This window comes from Melospiza georgiana, chromosome Z (assembly GCF_028018845.1).
Source record: "Melospiza georgiana isolate bMelGeo1 chromosome Z, bMelGeo1.pri, whole genome shotgun sequence".
Taxonomy (NCBI): Eukaryota; Metazoa; Chordata; class Aves; order Passeriformes; family Passerellidae; genus Melospiza; species Melospiza georgiana.
In genome coordinates, this window is record NC_080465.1 from 25,494,698 (window position 1) to 25,516,775 (window position 22,078).

A 22,078-nucleotide genomic window follows, 5' to 3' on the forward strand; every position below is an offset into this window, starting at 1 on the left:
AATGCAATAAAAGGAAGCCATTTTAATCCCTCAATTTACACCATGTTCTGACCAGCTCTTTTCACCATTTTGTTAGTAGACTGATGTTTCACTATGCACTCCTAAAACCAATGAACCCTTTCTGCCTTTCATCCAAGGATGTCTGATTTATAATCAATTAGGCCATACAAACTGATAGAAGGGCTATAGCAAATATTCAGTTCACCAACTAATAATGAAAAAACCTCACAGAATCATTAAGGTCTGAAAAGACCTCCAAAATTAACTGTCCTTGACAGAACACCATCTTGCTTGTCAACTAGATTGTAGCACTAAGTGCTATATCCAGTCACTTCTTTCACAATTTCCTGGGTAGCCTGTGACTATACCTCCAAAAATATTTGTAGCTTAGTTCACAAACGAGCATCATAAAGAAGTACTGAATCAAACGCGTTTGTCAGAAAACTGATATCTGACAAGTCATGTCATACATAATTTTCACTTATTTATTCAAAAGTTTTAGCCAGTCAACAGCAACATGCAGGGCACACATAGGCCCATACACTGCAATTTCTTGAAACCTAAAAGAGAAAATGTTTTTTAAATATTATTTGAGGTATTACTTAAGCTGTTTTATTGCTTTTGTACTTTATACGAAAACAGTATTTTCCATTACAGTACATAAAACTCAACTGATTACACACTTGATCTTATATTACTATATTATATCACAACTTTCAGAACAAAAGAGGCAGTACAGAAGTTAAAAGCATTTTTCAAATTTCTTTGAAGTCATCGTCTATCAGGAATAGAACTAATTAAAACTAACACTGGTCAGAATGTAATGCAAGCACATGCATCCGTGCATGTGAAAGCAAGAGAAAGAAATGCTCACTGGTTAATTCAAGTGACCTCTCTGATGGCTTAAAAAGGCAGAAAGCTCTAAGCCCAGAGAAACTTATCTAATATAGCTGGCCCCAGCACACAATTATCACATGTCAAAAAGTATACACTTTGCATACTTGCAAAGTATACACTTTGCATACTTGCACATTAAGCAAGGGACAGTCTGAAGCTACTCAGAACAAGTAAGGTAACAAATATTTCTAGATAAAGAGCATGAAGTTATTTTGCCAGCAAAATAATTAAAGAGGATTATGATCTTTAGATCTACAGGAGATCCATTCCTTTCCTATGTACACAGGGAAATAGTTTCCCTTTTACAGGAAGCATTCATATAAAATTCTTCTTTCTGATTTGCTTACTACTCACTGCTTTACTGAAATATAGTTACATATCTGTACTACAATTACTAACTACACGGGAGGTTCTTCACTGTTTTTTTGCTACTAAAGTTCTCAGAGCCGAAAGCCGAAACAGTTGTCTTTCTTAGGTTTTTTACTTCCAAGACTATCTTTTATCACAGTTAAACCAAGACTTTTTCTACTCTCTAAACCAGGTAATCTGTGACAACAAAATCTACTGATATTAGAAATGCTTCAGGCATTTTCAATATCATTTCAGAAGCCAAATATTCCAGCTCTAAATAATGCACTAACCATTTACCCCAGTTTTCCAGCAGCTCAGCATCTTCCTTTTATTTTTCTGTATTGTTAAGATCTGAAGATTTAGCAGATGTCCCTGCTCTAAAGGAAGATTTGGTTAAAAAGAAACCTGACTTCTCTTCCTCCAATTTCCCAGAACACTGGCTATTAAATTATAACTTCCTGACAAGCTGGTGAATTTTATTTCCTCCATTACATTCTGTGCTAGGTTTGGCTGGGGTAGAGTTAATTTTCTGGTTGGTATGGGGCTGTGTTTTGGATTTCTGCTGAACACAGGGCTGATAACATCAGGAATGGTTTTATTACTGTTGAGCAGACTTACACAGGCCTAAGGCCTTTTATGCTTTTTGTACTGCCATGTTGTTGAGGAAACTGGGGGTACATGGGAGGTTGGGATGGGACACAGCCAGGACAGGTGACCGAAACTGACCAAAAGGATGTTCTGTACCCTACGACATCATGCTCAGGATGTAAAGGTGGGGGGAAGAAGAAAGGGTTGGGGGACATTGGAGTGATGTAATTTGTCTTCCCAAGTAACCATTATGTGTGACGTGACCCTGCTCTCCTGGGGAATGCTGAACACCTACCTGGCCATCAGAAACAGTAATTAAATCCTTGTTTTGCTTTGCTTGTTTGGATGGCTTTTGCTTTCCCTATAAAACTGCCTTTCTCTCAACCCATGAGTTTTCTGGCTTTTACCCTTCCAATTCTCTGCCTGACCCTGCTGGTGTGGGAGTGAGCAAGTGGCTGCACGGAGCTTAGTTGTATTTATTTGGTTGCCAGCTGTATTTAACCATAACACAAGTCTTAACCCTTAGTTCTACTAACGTGCGGGTAGTTCAGTGACCCAATACAGGAGAATAATCCTGGCCCTCAAACCAAGCTGAATTTATCACACCATAATGAATTTATCACTTCATAATCTAATTCTCTTCAACATCTTCACTGATGGTCGAAGAAAAACATTATACTGGATTTTCTGGGTAACAGTAGAGGATCTCATTTTCATGTCAACACCAGCCAATAACCAAGGACAAAGTCATGACTGACAAATCTGGTGGCCTTCTACAGTTTTGGTGCTTGAAGGAAGAGTGACTAACATCATCTACCTGGACTTGTGTGAAGTATTAGACACTGTCCTGCACAACACCCTTGTCTCTAATCTCAAAAGACATGATTTGATATATTAGACAACTTAATACGTACAAAATTTGCTGGAGGGCTGCACTCAAAAAGGTTGTGGTCAACAGTTCAATATCCAAGAGGAGAGCAGTGACGAGTGGTGTCCTCAGGGGTCAGTACTGGGATCTGAATTGCTCATCATCTTTGTCAGCAACACAGCCAGTGGGATCAAATGCACCCTCATCAAATTTGCTGAAGACTCCAAGCTGTATAGGGCAGTCCACATGCTGGAGGGAAGTGCTCCATCCAGAGGGACATGGACAGGCTTAAGAGATGGGTCTGCGGGAAACTCATAAATCTCAAGAGGGCCAAGTGCAAGGTGCTGTACTTGGACTGAAGCAATCCCAAGCAGGAATACAGACATTGGGCAGACAATCGGTTGAAGAGCAAGCACAGAGAGAAGACGTGGGGGTGTTGGTGGATAAGAGGCAGATCAATATGACTCAGTAATGTGTGTTTGCAGTCAAGAGAACCAATCACATCCTGGGCTGCATCAAAAGTAGCATGACCAGCAAGTCTGGGAAGGTGGTATTACCTATCTAGTCCACTCTCACAAGTGGACTAGAGAGCTAATACCACCTGCATGGTATGCACCTGGAATACTGCATCAAGATCTGTCCCCCAGCAGAGACAAAAACATAGACATGACCTGTTGGAAGAAAGTCCCAAGGAGGGCCACTGAGCTGCAAGGTCAGGCTGAGAGAGTTGGAGTTGTCCCACCTGGGAAGAGAAGGGTTTGGGGAAACTTTACAGCAGCCTTTCGGTAGCTGAAGAGGACCTACAAGAAGGCTGGAGAAAGACTTTTTATCAAGACAAGACATGAGGGAGAGGCTTCAAAGAGAGAATAGGTTTAGGTTTAGATTAGGTATCAGGAAGAAATTTACTGCGCAGGTGGTGAGGCACAAGAACAGGCTACTCAAAAAAGTTGTGGATGCTCTATCTTTGGAAGTGTGCAAGGCCAGGCTGTATGATGCTTTGAGCATCCTGATCTAGTGGAAGGTGTCTCTGCCCACAGCAGGGGGGCTGGAACGAGACGATCTTCAGGGTCCTTCAAATTCTGTGATTTTTAAGATCCCTATAGCCTTATACCATAAAAAACCTGCTATGCAAAAAAAAACCCCTCTCAACTAACTAAACTGAACCCTCAGCCCAGTTTTCTTCGACATCTTTAATAAAGACTTGGATGCATGATTCAGATGGATACTGAATAAGTTTGACAGGGGCACTAAATTAGGAGATGTTGATCAGGACTGAGAGGCATCTTGACAATTAGAGAGGTGGGTGATCACCAAACCTATTAAGTTTAACAAGGGCAAGTACTGACTTCTCCACCTGGGACAACCCTGGACATGTGTACAGACTAAGGAACAAGAGGCTGGAGAGCAGCACTGTGGAAAGGGACCTGGGGGCACTAGTCAAAAGAACCTGAATATAAGTCAGCAGTGCCCTGGCAGCCAGGAGGTGCCAGGGGTGCATCAGGCACAGCACTGCCAACAGAGGAAAGGGGATTGCCCCACTCTGCTCTGTACTGCATTGGTTCAGCCTCACCTTCAGTGCTGGGTGTAGTTTTGGGAGCCACAATATTAAAAAAAGACATTAAGCTATAAGAGAGCATCCAAAAGAGAACCACAAGGATGGTGAAGGGTCTGGAGGGCAAGCCTTATGATTGGTCTTTTCAGCCCAGAGGAGACTGAGGGGAGACTTCATTGCAGTCTACAACTTCTGCATGAGGGGAAGTGGAGTGGAAGGTAGCAACCTTTTCCTTCTCGTGACCAGAGGCAGACCTTGAGCAAATGGCAAGAAGCTCAGCCAGGGGTGGCTTAGGATGGATATCAGGAAAAGGTTTTTCGCTCAGAGGGTGACTGGGCACTGGAACAGACTCCCCAGGGAAGGGGTCACAGCACCAAATCTGTCTAGTTCGAGAAGCATTCAGACAACTCTCTCAGGCAGGCACAGGGTGTGATTCTCGGGAATGGTCTTGTGGAGGGCCAGAAGTTGGATGCGATGATCCTGATGGATCCCTTCCAGGTCAGCATATTCTAGAATTTTGTGATTTAGTTTTATCAGCATTTTCTTTTAGTAGCTTTTAAAAAACATGTTACCAACTTAAATAAAACCAAAACAACAGTTTTCTTAAATTACGCCTACCTTATTAATCTATAGCTTTTCCAACTACTCTTGTATTACTCTGTACAGTGAAAGCTTCAAAGGGCTTTTTCTCTTGCCTGTAAAACGTATAATAAAATACAATCTTAGAGAACTAGACCTTAAAGGTCCTCAATATTATAATCTCTTCTGTTGTTTATTTGAGGGTAGGTTAAATTTAATATAGCTAAAGCAAATTTTTCAAGTCTTGCATTTTCTATTTACCATTTAGCTAGACTTTCTATTCTTATTTTTAAAATACACTGCCTAAAATTATTCTCTGTAAGCATGCTTTCATTTCATCTTTCAAATTATTAATGGAACTTCAATAAAAACTAACCCAAGGACACACTAAACATGGTTTATCAGGACTCAGGAGATCGTGCAACAAGTCATTACCTATAAACACCTTTTACAGCTCAAGAAACTTATCTTCATAACAAAAACTACCTCTGAGCACACACCTATAATTTATTACTTACATTTATAGCTCCCATAAGTGTAGGTTACACTAAGAGAAGTTTTCATCTGAAGAAGCTTAGCTGACTGATGAAAACAGTATCTTTTCTGACACAACTCTCTCACAATACTTCACTGTATTTGAGAAAAACAACTTCTGAGATATAAGGTTTTGTCTTCAGTTACAGGTGCTTACAGAGCAAAAATAAAGTTGTTTTTTTTAAATGCAATGAATAAACGATGAAGTAAGAACAAATTTCCAGACAGACATTCTGGTATACACATGCATCTATAAACTCATCACATTTTACAAGTATACCTCAACACCTGCATCATCCACACAGAAAAATTAATGTAATGACCTTCAACAAAACAATTCTCCATTTTGCCTTCACAAATCTTAATGGCAGTGATAGAGTGGACACCTCTGAACCCTCAGGCATTCAGCAGTAAAAAGTGCCTTGTTACTTCTAATAAGCAAAACAATACAAGATGGGGATCAATTAATTATGGTTTTTTATATCTGTTTCCTAAAATGCACTAGAAGATCACCAGTTATACAGAGCTTACATTAGCATCACACAAACTGAGAAATCCCCTTCAAATAATTATAGACAAATTTTCATCATTCCAACCCATTAGTGGCAGATACTTCTGCTGGGAAGATCATCTTTTGGTAGAAAATTCTGTAAATAATCAGACATACTGTGCTTCAGTAAGTGACTATTTAATTGTCCACAGCTGCACAACCTTTTGACTTGCACCCTAATTTAACTATCAGGAATAGAGTCACTAGAGTGAAAGTAACATAAAAACCACATTTATACTTAGTTTCATGTGGAGCATAAGCAGAAAGTTTTTAATAGTTCTCTGAACTCAGGAACTTGCTTAGCATCTCTAACACCAGCATGGACATGATACACTGAGCGATTTTTTCAACTGCACTGAAAATGCAGATGTACATAATCATGTTATTGTCCCCCTCTCCTATCAAATAAATGAACCAAAGACCAGCTGGTCTTCCTACCTCTGGAATTTTAAAAATGCACAAAGAAGGGCAAAGGGAATGACGTCACTTTCAGCACAAGAAAGGTGTAATTTAATCATGCTTTACCTATTTTTCATTCTATTTTTTCCACAAAAAAGGCACTAGACAAACTAATGAAACATCCAGCCTCCTATTGCTGTATAGGAATTAATCCACCTCTGTCCAGAGGTTTTAAAAGTTCTCAGTCTTCCCATAAAGAACAGATAGTTGCACCTGCAAGAGATTACCATCTCAGCTGGCACAGCTCAATAGTTCACAGATCAAGGCTTCTTCCACTGTCTGGGCCTTTGCATCAATTGGAAAGAGTTTGGGAACCTGCGATCAAAACTTACTTAATTTTGTTTATATGTTGCTCTATATGGTCCTAAAATTCTTCAGAAAAAGTGGCAGAAAACCTCTATTATATTAAATGCCATTCCTAAAGGCATCATACATCTGTGGTTATTAGGTTTGCATCCAGAAACACTGATTTTTAAAAGCCAAGTCAAGTCATATGGGTTGATTACAAGTAAGAAGCAGTGACAACATTACATAGTCACTAAGCCAGACATCAGCTGCTGACTGCGACTAAAAACAGGCATAGGATTTTGGCTGAAAAGGAACCGCTAGTTATCAACATGCACAGGGGGAAAAAAACCAAAAAACAACCCACTGACAAAAACAGTGATAAATTAAAGAAAAATGAGATTAATGAGGCAAAAGAAAGTAGAAAATAACATATGCATGCCATATCCAGAATGCTAAAACAAAATAAAAAAAAATCAATTAACTCCAGTTTTTAAGCTTATGCTCAATAAATATGCACACTAAATATGTTTTTGAGATTCACAAAAACTTTCAGGGTAAAGGAAAACTGCAGGACTACAACTTTAAGCATTCATAAATAAATAACCCAGAAAACAAAGGAAAGTTCTCCAGAAAATAATTTCAGAAAACCTTGTAGGCTTAGTCTGGCTTTTTACAAGGTATTAACAGTGAAGCTGTGCAAAAGCAGAGCATTTTACTAAAATTAAACTGATTAAATTGTAATAGTTCCTTATTTGATCTGCTCCCCACATAGACAATATTACAATCAGATTAAATATTTGGCTATGGACTCATTGACATTTTGACATATGTTTGCCCTTTGAAGCATTCCTTGCTTGTCTCTTGGTTCAAAAAATAAATTTCAAAAATTAAACACAAAATTGCAAAAGAAAATTTCATATATCTGGTATTAAAACCCACATTTCGGCTGTTCTACTGAAATTTTCTTCTAGAAATGAAGCTAATGAAGGGATAAAAGAACTGATTCATGCCAAATAAGCTTACAAGAACTTCCTTTAAAAAAAAAAAACAAAAAAACAAACCAACAAATGAAATATGCTTGTCAACATAAACCTTCAAGTTCTACACTAAATCATGCAGTGGTTTTAAAATAAATTTCTGGTCCATTTTCTAATGGCTAAGAACAAATGTATCTGTTTTCCTATACATAAGATGGTAGAGCAAAACTAATTTAAAAAAAATTTCTATTACTGCAACATTATGCAGACCTTAGTAAAAGAACAATGAAGACACACATAGCACATTTTAAAGGACTTTTCTTATAGCTCTTGTCTACTCTTCTCTCAAGCAGCATGAAAAAGCACAACCTCTTTTATTAATTAATTATTTGCCTATGCTAACAGAACACAGGGTTTAATTTCAGTACTATTCTGTCCTTCTACTATGGAATCACCATCAGCTATCAAAGTTTAGCCTAACAGCTTTAAAAAGTGACAATGTTTACAATCTATTTAGTAATAAAAAGGTATTATTTCTTTTTACTATACTGCTACAATTCTTCCTATGACTTTGCACAATATACCAAGACACTGAAGTACAATTTCTTTTTAAACCACACCCTTACAGGCAGTGCAAAAATACTTGCTGATTTAACCTTGTGTATGTTCTAACCTATAGCCTGATCATTTCATACTTACATGGTCCTCCATGCTTAATCTTACAAAATAAGGCTTTTTAAAAAAATATAAAGAGATCTATCTAGTACTTATTCAAAGTCATGATAACCTCCCTTACATCACTCTATCCAAAGGTAAATTTTAAACCACTCCTAATTGTCCAGTCTACTGCAAATACCTTTGCATTTAACCACAGGGCAAGAACTTGCACCGCTGGCACAGCAAGAAGCTGTCACAGGCTTGTGTAACCATCCTAACAGCACACTTTTGCATCATGGCAAATGCCAACTGGGTTAGTTTTTCATGATGATCACAGGGCTGGAACACATCGCTACAAGAGCAGGTTGAGAGGTGGGGTTGCTTGGCCTGGAAAGAGAAGGCTTTGGGGCAACTTTATGGCAGCCTTTCAGCTGCTACAGGAAGGCTGGAGAAAGACACTATCAAGGCAAGGAGCAACAGGACATGAGGGAGAGGCTTCAAAGTAAGAGAGAATAGGTTTAGATCAGGTGTCAGGAGGAAACTCTTTACTGTGCAGATGGTGGGGCACTGGCGCAGGCTGCTCAGAAAAGCTGTGGATGCCTCCTGTCTGGAAGTGTAAAGTCTGCCTCAATAAGCCCTTGTGCATCCTGGTCTAGTGGAAGGTGTACCTGTCTATGGCAGAGGAGTTGGAACTAGGTGATCTTTAAGATCCATCCCAAACCAAACCTCTCTGTGGTTCTAAAATTTTCTTTCCTTGTAGACAACTGTCCTCCCCTCCCTCCAATTAAAAAAAACCCAAAAACTCATGCACAAAAATAACAGTTGCCCAGGATATGAAGCAGCACTGCACAATCACTGTGCTTGCTACCACTCTGTGGTGAATGCAAGTGAACTTCCAGTTTTATAATGCAATTATTTTCTTAGTCATGCTCTTACAGAGAGAAGTGACACAAATAATTTATTACAGCTCTAAGCAAGTGTACTGAATTTGGTTTGGAAACATTTACAACAAGTTTCTGGAAACCATGGAGGAAAAACATCTATTTAAGAAAGTAAGGCACTTCACTGTTCTCTGCTCGTGTCTCTTCAAGGAGTATACCTCAGTTGGCCTTTGTCAGGAGAAGGTTTAATTTCTATTGTGCTAGTCAGAGGAGGATTGCTCCAAAGCCAAAAGGATCACTCCAACATTCAGGAAGAGCAAGCCTAGAGCAAACATACCAACCCTTCTGTTAGAAAGTAATGGAGTGGTAAGTTACTGCACTTATAAGTCTGTTAGGTTTAGTAATCATGGCAAATCAAACTCCTCTGTTTATAACTCTTGGGAAGGCTGATCTTTCTAAGCATAATTTTAAGTACATCACAACCACTTCCCCACAATGCAGGCCACCAGCACAGCTACATACACCTGCAAACATGGAGGAAATACAAGCAGCATAGTTTTTAGGGGCAGGGGGATGATCTCCGTTAGATGGAGCCCTTTTAGTCTGTGCATCATAAGTAACAAATTATTCTTTGATGTGTTTGACTATCCTGAGAAGATGCTACTGCAAAACTAAATTAAACCTAGGCATAATAAAAGAAAAATCCTAAAACAAATGTAAGAATTTGTGATACAAATACTTGTAAAAAGAATTCTTGTGCAACACAACCACATATCAACTTCTAATGCAAACAAAGTGCATAAACATTCAAGATTCTTATAAGGATATTATTCACAGCATTGGCTGGAATGTCAAAACTTAATTGTTAAGAACCCCAACCTAAGTAACCAGTGAGAATATTGACATGTAAGTAGTAATTCCACACTTAAAAAGAGCAGGACTGCAAAATACTGAAAAGGGATAAGGTTAGAAAACAGTTACCTTCATTAGAGCTTTCTATACAACCAAAACTATGACGAGATTAGCCACAAGATCATTTATTCAAAGATTTCAGAAACATGTATGCAAACTTCTCCCATACCAACATCACAGCAGCTACAAACATAACAGACAGTTTTTAATAAATCAGATATTAACTTGGATTTCCACTGGACACAAACACTGATTGCCCCTATTCTAATAAAAATGTAGCTCTGTTTCTTAAATCAGCCAACAGCAGGAAGAGGAATTAGAGTGAAAGTATTGATAAACTTTGGCCTCTTCTAGTTAGAAGAAGATGGACACATTTTTTGCAAATTACTGCAATGAAGGAGCAAACAATACCATTTTTGCAAACTGAAACATGATCACACTGAATACTAAATGCATATTCCAAGCACAGGAAAATTTCTCATTATACACCTCATTTAAAAAAAATCTTACATAGTTAGACAATTCAAATCAATAGCATTTTTCATCCTACCTTTGCAATGACAACGGAAAAAAAAACCTAAAAAATAACAAAACTGAAAAAAGGATTCAGAGAAAATTATCTCTTGGCTTTAATCTACAGTTTGAAAAATCTGAGCAGCCAGTCTTAAACCAAATTTATCTTACATATTTTCTTCCTATTCAGCCATTTTAGCTTATATTAAATCAGTTCTCAAATGCATCCATGTAACAGTCTACAGTGGGCTCATAAACCACTTAAGTGAAAACACTTGCTGTTACACATGGCAGTCTCTTGCCATGGCTACTAATGAAAAATGAGATGTTAGTTTTTCCAGATCAACTGAAGAATATTCACTCACCATCTAAAAACCTTGGCCTAAAGAGATTATCACATTTAAATGGTAAATAGCTGCCATAGATGTTAAAGTTGCAATCTGCATAACAGCAAGTCACTGAAAACAAAATTCAGCATTCTATTATATAAGCTCCAATTGCAGCTAACTACACTGGTTTCTGTTTGGCTGGAGGGTCAGTGAAAGAACTAAAACTTACTCTAAAAGGAGATAAATTAGCTGTAGAAAATTTATGTCAGATATTTGCAATATTAATTTAAATACTTCAGTCAGTATTTAAATGGTACTTATTAAATCACCAATCATATATTCTTCTCTAAGATGAGAACCATCAGCAGCATTGTGACGTACCATGGTATTTTCTTTGCTTGAGTACTGTTCTTTCACATTTTTGGTGAAAAAACACAACACATCCTGCATAAGTGTGTGTGAGTGTGTGAGTGTGAGTGTTGGTAAGGAGCAAGGCAACAGAGAGGTAAGTTCAGCTGTGAAACCAGTGACTCTCCCTAAAAGCTGCAGGGACATCGGAACACACCAACCCTCATGCCACTAGTATTTCTTAAAAAGCACAGAAGAAAAATGCACAAAATATTACTTCTGATTTTATGGTACTACAAAATATTACTTTTGGTAATATTTTGTAGTACCATACTTGGTATTTACATACTCAGGAAACAAATTAGCAGATGTGAAGTATTTCAGCAGATGACAAACTATTTCAAGCTACTCTGGGAAGTTATTTACTGGACTGTGAAAAAATGAACTTTAAGACAACATCTGCATGCATTTGAGTATAGCTGACTTAAAACTGTGCTGTCCTCATTCTCTAGTTACAGAAAGGTATTAAAATCATGGCAAGAATAAGTCAAAGCTTCCAGAATGACAATCACCTTGCAATTACTTGTTTACTGTACTGTGTCTGACCCACAGTAAACCTGCCTTCCTTTCTTCAAGTTTGATGGTTAAGTTGTAATCAAAACAACTGCTTCTCTGAAACTACTATACTGTACACAAATAGAAATTAAATGAGAAAGTAAATTAATTATTATAGAACTTGGAGGTAGAACTTCTAGCAACAGCAACAGATAAACGAAGTCTCTTTTTTTGCTTTATAAACTCATTTTCTCTTTGAAAAGTTTTATATCTGATCTGAACTAGATTCACCAATAAACACTTAAGTGTATTTCCTAAGATTCTGCATTAACCTAGGTATTGGTAATAACAACAATCCTCCCAAAAAACACACACATCCATCTTCCCTTTTGAAAATGCACATGCTTATTTGTAGGGAGGACTAAACTGTCCTGTGGTCCTTGAAACAAAGTTGAGTCTACTCAATTGGGCAGCAGAGAATGGGAAATATAGAAACTGAAGAGAAAAAGTGAGGCATCTTCCTGCAAACAGGATCTCAGGACGCAGGATATTCTTCCCCATGAAAGCAGGTGAGGCTTTTTAGGAGTCTGTCCTGGAGATAATCAAAGCACACTACAACAACCACACCTCTGCCCTTTTAGTTCATGCCAGTGCATATTGCACCACCGTCACCCAAACACAAACTCTCCTAGAAATGTGATTAGAGGCTTAAGTACAATCAAAACCTGGGATGCTTATTCACACCATCACTCTTCCTTCTTCAATTAAATTATACCTTAGAGCAAAACAAAAAGCCTGTCTCAAACAAATCCATGCAAATTCAGTTCTTCAAGCTTCTAGTCTAAAACTGTCTGTAATGTAATGTCTATTTCATTTCTGGTTAGCCAAGGTTACAGCACTGGAAAAAGTACTTTTCATCTACTGTTAATACAGCCACATATCCCTACTGCCATGAAGTAACATTAACCTGTTTGATCTCTTTCCACACAAGCCACAGGTACAGACACTGTAAATACAGTGCAGGGCTTTAAGATTCTTCCTTTTGTTTCTTTCTCCCGGGGAATTTTCTCCCGTATGTGTTGCTAGGAGACAGTAACGACTGGGTACTTATGAGGGACAAGAGAAGTGGCCACAGCTCAAGGGAGGGGTCCAGCTGGCTACTCTCCCTGGGTTTCTCTGGGAAAGGCAGAGATGCTACGAGAATTGTGCTGCAAAGAGAAGGGGCTGGGGCAGCTCCTAGCTCTCTTGCACTTGGCTTTGGAGGAGGATGGTTGGAGCTGCAGCCTGGGGGGAGGGAATTCGCTGCCGCCGCTGCGGCCCAGCCCAGTCCCGCTTCTCTGCTGGTGAGAGCAGGCACTGAACTAGGACCTTATTACCAACCAAACTCACTAAAAAAGGCACTTTTCACCATCTGCTGGGGTGCCTCAGGAGAAAACTCCGGGATCCCAACTGCTTTCCCTTCCCAAGAAGCCTTTTCCCTGCCCTGCTCAGAGCCAGGTTGCCACTTCCCGTCCCCGCCATTTTGGTTTTTTCCTGCCACTGAGTTTTTGCTACATTGTAGCGCTGCACCCCCGAACATCCAGAATGCCCCGTGGTTCCAGCCGCAGCTGCTTAGTTTCTGATAAATCTCATCCACCACTCCGGGACTTTGCTGATCCCTACCTTCCCAGCTTACTGCTCCGATACCCCCGCAATAGCTCCTTCTGCTATCCAGAGGGGAGGATGGCTGCCCCTGGGGGTTCCTAAAGGAAGCCCCTTTTTCCCTCCCTTCCTGCCGGCTCCGCCCGCCATTGTCGGCGCGGGGAGACACGGCCGGACCCGCGCACAGCGCCCCCTGCAGGCGCGGGGGAAGCGCTGCCCTCACCCGGCCCGCCGGGAGCCAGCAGCGCCCCTGCCGGCCGCCACCGGAACCGCACCGATGGGAAAGCGCTTGAAGAGCGGGAGGAGACTGCCACGGGATTTCCGCTCTGCTTCGCTGTCGCTGCTCCCGCTGTTGGCCTGCCTCGCTATACACACCGGCAAAGAGCTGCTGTTCTGTTTCTCGTATCTTTGCTATACACACTGGCAAAGAGCTGCTGTTCTGTTCTCGTATCTTTGCCTGAAAGGCCCTTAACTTCAAAATTATAATAATTCAGTGGGAAGTGCATAATATTTTGCATTCCAAGGAACACTCTTGCCTTCCTTAGCAGACAGTGTCTTTCAAACCAAGACACATAGGTATGTGAAGGCATACTGAAGGCAGGAGCAAAACTTCCCCTGACTTGAGCAGATAGGAAAGTCCTCTTTCCCTCTGGTCTTCTGTCTGGCACCTAACAGTATGTATGCTTTACTGACAAAAAGAAGTGCATAAGACAGAGATGTAATTCACCTGAGATGTACTCCTGCAGTCTAGGAAATGAAGATTTCTGTGCTTATTCACTCCTCCCTTCAGCAGTAGGGAGTGATGACCCAGAGGCCAGCTGCTCTGCCTATCATCAAACAACTGTAAGAATATGCAACAATCTGTGGTTTCCAAGTATATTTAACACCTGCATATCCCTTAACCCTAAAAGCACTCAAGAACAGATTTCTGTGAAGTCACATGAGAGTCAGAATATATTGTTAAACTGCTTTTGAAGGCATACTTGTCAGAGTACAGATTTTGGCCTATCACATCTCACAAAATCTTAGCACCACAATATCTCATTTTTAGTTCCACTGACACCTAAGCAATTAATGAGTTTGTAGGCCATCTTTCACCAACAAGACAAAGAACTTCCGAAGGGGATTTCTGAAGAAAAAAGTAATTGCATCCATTCAACAAAGCTCTCAGCAACTGGAATGCTTTGAGAAAAAAGGAGTACATTGATCTCTAACTTGTTTGCCTCCTTTCTAGCTTCACTGTGATGTTTAGCTCATTGTCTAGACCATACGTGGTTATTAAACATGATGGCCAAGCAATTGTCCAGAATCAGTCAACTTTTTTCCAAGTATAATTTTATGAATTATACAAACGCCAAATTTGAAGTGTTATTTTTACTAATTTTTATAATTCCTAGAAAATTGAAGAAAGTCTAATCTGTAGACACTTCTAAGTGCACAATTAAAACCAGAACTAAGTTACAGATATGCAGCAGAATACACGTAATACTTCCCAGTCCATGGCAGGTACTTAACCTTTGCTTACTAAAAGAACCAGAAGCAGAGCTCCAGACTTCAACAAACATCATGTTTGTCAAGGTATACAAACAAGTTATTCAACAAAACTTTACGGAATTTTCGCTGGAGAACTAACCTAGAACATGTTTTTTCTTGTGCTACTCAGCTCAAAAAAACCCCATTAAATCTAGAAAGGTGAAAATTTCTCTATTCAAAAATTTCAACTAAAATCACAAGATAATATACTGGTCTTGAGCTGCCTTGATTCAATGCAACTACCAATGACTTCCATTCAGGAAACATAAACACTAAATTAGTAAAACTGAAACAGTTCTGAAACACATAATTACTTGATTGTAATAAATCAAATAGACCAAAAGTTTGACATCTAATGACTCTTTCTGTCCTTATGCACCTAGAGTAAGAAATCATAATCTCGCAAAGCTCCCTTTTACATTTAAACTGGATTAAAAGAAGTTCATGGGAAAAGAATTTGGGCAGTTGGGTTTTGCCTGTTCTGCAGTTGTTTATGGGTTTTTTTGAAGTCTGTGTTGGTGACACTTTATAGACCTCAGCAGGATGGCACAGACCAGCTAGAACAGCTTACTATGCTACAAAGTAGTAAATAATTGATACAGCTCCATGTTGTTCAAAATGCCATATGGAACAAATGGTCTGGAGTTCAGCACCCCTTCTGAGAAAGTCAAGTATTTACTATATCACTGGAATCCACAGAACTGCTTTTGAAATAAGCACCTACTCTCACCAGTATCTCTAGGTGCAGAACTTGAATAGTGTACTGGAATATTCCACAGTAACATTAGAAAATCACACCAAAAAACCACCAACCAACTAAAAAAACTCCTAACTGAACCCAATCAAAGAGCTAATCAAGTTTTAGACATTTTTAAGTCTTATCAAAAAGAGTATGAATTCATCAAAATATTTCAAGAACCTCTCAACCAAGGTGCAATAACTGCAGAAATTAAAATACAATAAAGTAACAATTATAGCTAGTAGATACCACAGGTAATCATTACTATTTCCATATATTTCATTTTGTGGAATCATTACAATAGTGAAGTCTCCAAGTCAATCGTTCAAGACCTCATTTAACATAGATTTACAGCAGTTTCATGACATATGTTACAGAAAATAAATAAGAAAAAATATAACCTGGATTTGTAGAACCGTCCCCCACAAACTGAAAGCCATTCACCTCCTGAATTCTGTACGTCTTTAGCAAATTCACATTTTACTATATAACAGCAAGTTAACTTCAGCCACCACGTGGTGAAAGCAGTTAGCTCAAATTATTTCACCATTATTTCAAATGGGTCTGTGAGGAGGCCCTTTTGTCTCTAGAATCAACTGTTCATAGCTAAATACAAACCAGTTAAATGCACTGTTTTAAGGGTCTCAATATATATCCACATCAGAGGGAAACAAGTCAACACATTCATACAGCAAAGTCAGCTTCCATTCTTTTAAGGCAGGTGGCACAATAACAGCTAGATAGCATCTGGACAAGTGAGACACATCTTGATATACAGGAGACACTCATTATGAGAACCAGTGTCAAGAAAGATCAGCATTCGGCCTTCCACCATAAAATCACTAACCTCTAAAGAGCAGTAAGAGAAGGAACACAAGACAAACAACAAAAAAAAAATTCTCTCACACCTGTCATGAGAAACAAGCTATCTAGCCACACAACAGGAAACAACTTTCTGTAAGAGCATTCTCTTTTGGTTCAGCTTCAACGCACTGCTTTCGAAGATGGTTTTCTAAACCAGTTTGTTGAATTGGTTTAGTCACCTATGAAAACATATTGCCATGCCACACCATCAAGAAATCAAACTTTCTCTTACCAGGTCAAAAAAACAAAAGAAAGGATACAAGAAAAACAAAATGGAATGACGAGAAGTATGCAGCAAAAGGCTTCATTCTTTGGAAAGGGGAAAAAAAAGGTTAAAAAACTGTGTTTAGCTTCAGTAAATAGAATCCTTCTAAAAATATTTAATTTGTCAAATACTAAGCAAATCATGCATTACATTAACACACAGCTCTTGCATCAGCTATTGGTTTACAGATCTGAACATGTCAAAGAGTGCAGTCTGGTAACAGATAGCAAGGAAAGATACTGGGCAAGAAGAGGGGGAAAGAATACTTGGACTAAGAAAATATAAAGTACTGAATAAGAATGTACTAAATGTTTATTACCTTTAGGACTGTATGGTACTTGGCAATTTCATAAATATTTAGAACTACAGCAAGTCATGATTTACTTGATTAAAGACCTACTGAAAAGCATGCCTACTTTGAAAAAACAGTCAATTTCTAACTTCTCCCAGCAAGCTGATCACTGAGACTGCATTTACTGCAGTCTTCCTTTTCCTCAGTCTCATTTGCCAGTTTCTGAAAAGAAGGCCTTACTAGTCTCAGGTTTTTAATTTGGTTGAATACAGCCTAGCATAACTCACAAAGGCAAAAACACTGGAGGGTCTTCACTAAGTGAAGACGCAGAGATTTGGCAGGTTCTTCAACTACATCTGCTCCTTTTGGGCTCTGATCCCCACAATACTGACTTTTGACTAAATCAACACAACCAAGACAGGAAGAAAAACCTTCTGAGTGCCACAGAAAATAATACAATGCAAGGTGAAGTAAAGATGCTACAAAAAGAGGCAAGAAACTTCACAAAGATGATGAAATACAGACAAATGTTACAGAAAAAAATTTAGCTCTAGCAACAAAAATGCAATGTAAGAGTTAAACTCTGTTGTGGATGGCTTATTTTTATTCTATTTTGCTCTTCAGCCTAAGAATTGGCTCAAGCATCTGAAGGCCTGTTTGGAGGGAGGAGCTGCATACCTAAATGCATTTCACATTTTTAGTAGGTGAGCATAATTTCAAAATGCAGTAGTTATCATAATAAATAGCAAATTAACTACAACTGATAAAACTATTCTAGTTTAGGCAATATTGCCTTAAGACTGAAAAATGTAAAAAAAAAAAAGAAACTGCCTGTTGCAGGAATCTACTGATGTATCAGGCTATAGACTTTTGCTCTGACTTTTCCATCTAGAATTAAAACAGTTGCCTCAGAAGCCATGACGTAGATACACATTCCAAAATGATACTGTAATTTGGATTACTTCTTTTAAGTTTTATGTTGTTGTAAACTCCTTCTGTATATTATTTTCTCCATAATCAATGCTTGCTAATCACTGCTTATTAATGGGGATGGAAAAAGCAGCAGAAAGAAGTACTCATATGAGGTATTTAATTCGCAATTTCTATCTCAGTAAAAGCAGCAAGATTGTGCCATTCCAATGCTTCTCCACTAGAAGCTTCTGAAGCAAAGCAGACAAAAGACGACATAGCTAGGACATTTGTTACTTAAGAGCAGTGCTCAGAAACCTATGGCTATCCATGTGTATAAATAAAGACTGCATCTTTAAGTATGACCCTTGAAAAATTAAACACTTGGAATTACAGTAACATGACTAGAAAGCAAATATAAAGCATCATGCCATAACACCTTCAGCATTCACCCTTAATTTACAAACTAGAAATAAATCTGTTTCATGGCAGATCACTTTAGATACGCTCGAACAACCTTCAAGTGTTTTGGTTTTACGTCACAAGCAGCAAAAAAATAAGCCATATTTATCAAAGCCAGAAGGGGGTGCTCTGAATAACTGAGGTGGAGGGTACTGAACTAAGCATTTGCCTTGCACTACTAAAGAGGTCAAAAGCATGCTGTCTTGTTTTCATTTGGGAGCTCACTTAACTTCACGTCCCCATGCCTTTTTTACAAAAACCCAAACAAATAAACAAGCGATAACAACAACAACAAAAAAAAACCAAAATAAAAAAATCTGAAAGCACTCCTTTTAGGAAAAAGGAAGTGCTTCGGTTTGTACTATTGTCATCACAAGGGCAAATTAATTTGTGACAGAAAGCTAGCAACACGAAGACCTGACAAGTGTAAATTCCGGTTTACGTGCTCCATGTTTCGCAAGCTGTTTAAGATACTAAGGAGATACAGGAAATGCGAAAAAGCCAAAACGCCGATTTTACGGGTATTAACTACACAATGCCTATTCTGACATAACTAGTTCAGATCTTTTCAATGTGATTGTCCAGAGTTGACCCCTTATACCAAATCGTCCTGAAACGAAAGAAAAGGCCCTAGTTCATTCTGCCAAGTGTAACACAGTATTCTCATCTCTGCCAGCACTTTGGTGCATCAGCCACCCCCCACCCAACACGAGAAAAAGATACGCACATTCCAATCAAGCCTCTCTCAGCAGGGCTCACCCAGTTCTCCCTCTCCTTCCCTCCCTTCCTCCCTCGCCCCAGGCCTTGCCAGGTTCCCAAATCACCTCTGATTTTAGGTTTCATTTTGTTGTAAACAGCAAAACGAAAGGAGAAAGCTTCCAAAGCGAGGATCCTTACCCTTGAAATCCCGCCATGCGCGCAAATAAGGAGGGTGAATTGTTTTTCCTCTCCCTTTTTTTTTTTTTTTTTTTTGATGGGCGATGAAGGGGGAGGGGGTAAGAAACAAAAGCCTACACGGTGGAGCGGCTAAGCAGTGGAGACTGAGGGAGAAGGCGGAGACCCTGGTGGAGGAGCAGGGCGAGCGTCAGCCATGTTGTGTGTGTGTGTGTTGGTCCAGTATTTACAAACCTGCAGCTGCAGCAGCGCTTGGAGCCTGGGCGAGAGAGGGGAACGCAGGGAGGGAGAGGGAAGGGAGGAGGGAGGAAAGGAGCGAGGGAGGAGGGGAAAGCGGCACAGCAGACAAAGGATCGCAGCAGCGCAGAGCGAGCGGGGCGCGCACACACCGCGCCGGCGCTGTCTCCCGCGGCCCCGGCTCCCCCGCCGCCCTCACGCCCCCCTCGTCCCGCTTTCCCGCCTCCACCTCCCCGGGGAAAGGCTTATCCGCCAGCAGCCCCTCGGCGGGCCCCAGCCCGCACACAATAGCTCCGCAGCGGGGAAAGGGGGAGGGCACCGCTCCCCTACGGGTGGATGCGGCGCGGGGCCGTGCCGGGGGAGGGCGGCAGAGCCCCGGAGCCCGGAAGGGCGGGGGGGGGGGGGGGTTGCCAAGCAGCCAGGGAGCTTGCGGGGAAAGGGAGAACAGAGACGACACCTCCAGACCGGAGCCTCCGCGGCCCCGATGCCGCCCGCGGCTTCCGGGCGGAGAGGGCGGGGGATCCACGAAGTGAGAGGCCCGAGGGAGGCGAGGCGCGGCCGGCCTGGGAGCGCCGGTCCCCCCACAGCGACTCCCTCCGGCTCTACCCGGTACTGGGCCGGGCCAGGCCAAGGGCGGCGCGACGGGCTGCGATCCCCCCGTCCCCTCCCTCGCCCCGGTCGCTCACCTGCTGGCGGGGCGGGCGCCCGGGGGTGCCAGGGCTGCCGCTCAGCCCCTCCCAGCCGAGCCGCTCAGCTTCTCTGCGGCGGCAGCAGCAGCGGCGGCGGGCACGGCCGCTCCCCTCGTCTCGCTTGTCCCCCTCCGCCGCCGCTGCCTCCAGCTCGCCTCTGCCACATTTGGATCCCCCTCTCCCTACGCGATCTCCGCCGCCAGGATAGAGGCCTCCTCACCTTCCTGCCAAATAGTGAGCCGCCCGCATCGCGCCGTTCAAAACACAGGGCCGGGGCCCGCCCTCCTCCCCCGCGCTGGCCCCCCTGGCGGCGCGCAGGCGCACTGCGCCGCCCCGACTGCGGCGGTCAGCCCCACCCGGGCCGCCATGGGCGGCAGCGCGGCTTGCGGGGCGCGGGCGGCGGGCGGCGTGCCCCAGGTCACCCTGCTGCCCTCAGTCGGCACAGAGAGCCACCGAGCCGTCTCTGAATGTCCTCTTCTGGGAGGGACCCACAAGGATCGTCGAGTCCAGCTCTCAGCCCCGCAAGGGACACGAGTCACACGATGTGCCTAAGAACATATTGTCCAAACGCTTCTTGAATTCTGCCAGGGTTGGTGCTGAAGAAGGTCAAGAGTGTGGTGCAGCTGCCAAAAGGCAGACTAGCACTTTACCTGAGCAGGGGAAGTATTTGTAAATAATACAAGCAAACAACTGCATTTTGTATGAAATTGTCTTCTCATTTCAAGAGAGGCAACTTTACTGGGAGAAAGAAGATGTAGTTCCTTCAAAACTTAAAGGTTTCCCTGAAAACATGTTGAACCATGCAATAAGGATGTGTAAAAAGGGGGAAGCCTTCAAAAATCCAGGCTGAGCAAAAGCAGTAGTTAAAAATTCTTTCCCCCTCTTGAAGGGCTGTCCTGCATGCCCCTGGCAGGCTGAGGGAGGAGTACTTGAGGGAGCAGTAATGGAAAACCTGCAAGTAATCAAGACTTGTTCAGCAATTGACAGACTGTAGGAAGATGCCATCTTTATAACTGTTAGCATTAGATGCCAGGACATCTAGGAGAAAATTAGTATGTTTCTTAATCCTTATGGGGAGTATTTTCTAATTCATGAAGCATGCGTGATCTAGATGGAGTGGAATACAAGAAAGAAATTTGGTGAGCCATACCAGTGCAATATGTGATGTAAAATAATTCATGCTTGTGTGGAAAATGTATAAAATAAAAAATGTAAAATAAATTAAATATGTAACAAAAATCCAAAGAGCCTCAGACCACGGACAGCCCAGAGACAGATTACCACACTGAAGTTGTGAAACTCCTGGTGGCAGCAGGAAAGAATGCCTCGTTAACTAATAAAAGACGTGGCTGGTGCGGAGATGGGCTTCCCCTAGAACCATCCAGGAACACCCAAGGACGATCAGCACTTGATAAGTATCATCAATCAAGACAGCTGAAGTTGTCAAGAGCGTACATCTGAATACAGACTTCTCCTGACATGATCAGCGCCCGCCACCACACAGCAATTGTCCAGCCCTGTACAGTGAAAAGAAACTTCATGCAAATGCGGGGTGACAAAAGAAATGGGGGCACCTCTGCCTCAGGCAGAGCAAACTGTATTAAACAGCCCTGCTGGAAACGGCATTTGTGAACAGAAGGAGGCCCGATGTGATAGAGGTCAGATCCAGGTTCACCCAGCTGTCTCTTTGGCTGTGGCTTCTTAGGACCAAATTT

At 41.3% G+C, this 22,078-nt stretch overlaps 1 protein-coding gene across 4 annotated transcripts in view; it reads right to left on the minus strand.

Annotated features, from left to right (window-relative positions):
* The window catches only part of SPIN1 (spindlin 1), a 64,746-nt gene extending 44,090 nt beyond the window's left edge, over positions 1–20,656 (minus strand). Inside the window, exon 1 of one of the 4 annotated variants that reach the window (XM_058043314.1) lies at positions 20,584–20,656. The gene's annotated coding sequence lies outside the window, so the exon portion shown is untranslated. Of the gene's footprint in view, positions 1–4,874; positions 4,897–19,440; positions 19,651–20,360 lie in introns of those variants that run through there. The other 3 variants (XM_058043312.1, XM_058043313.1, XM_058043315.1) reach the window with 3 other exon arrangements.
* Positions 20,657–22,078: the final 1,422 nt, after the last annotated feature.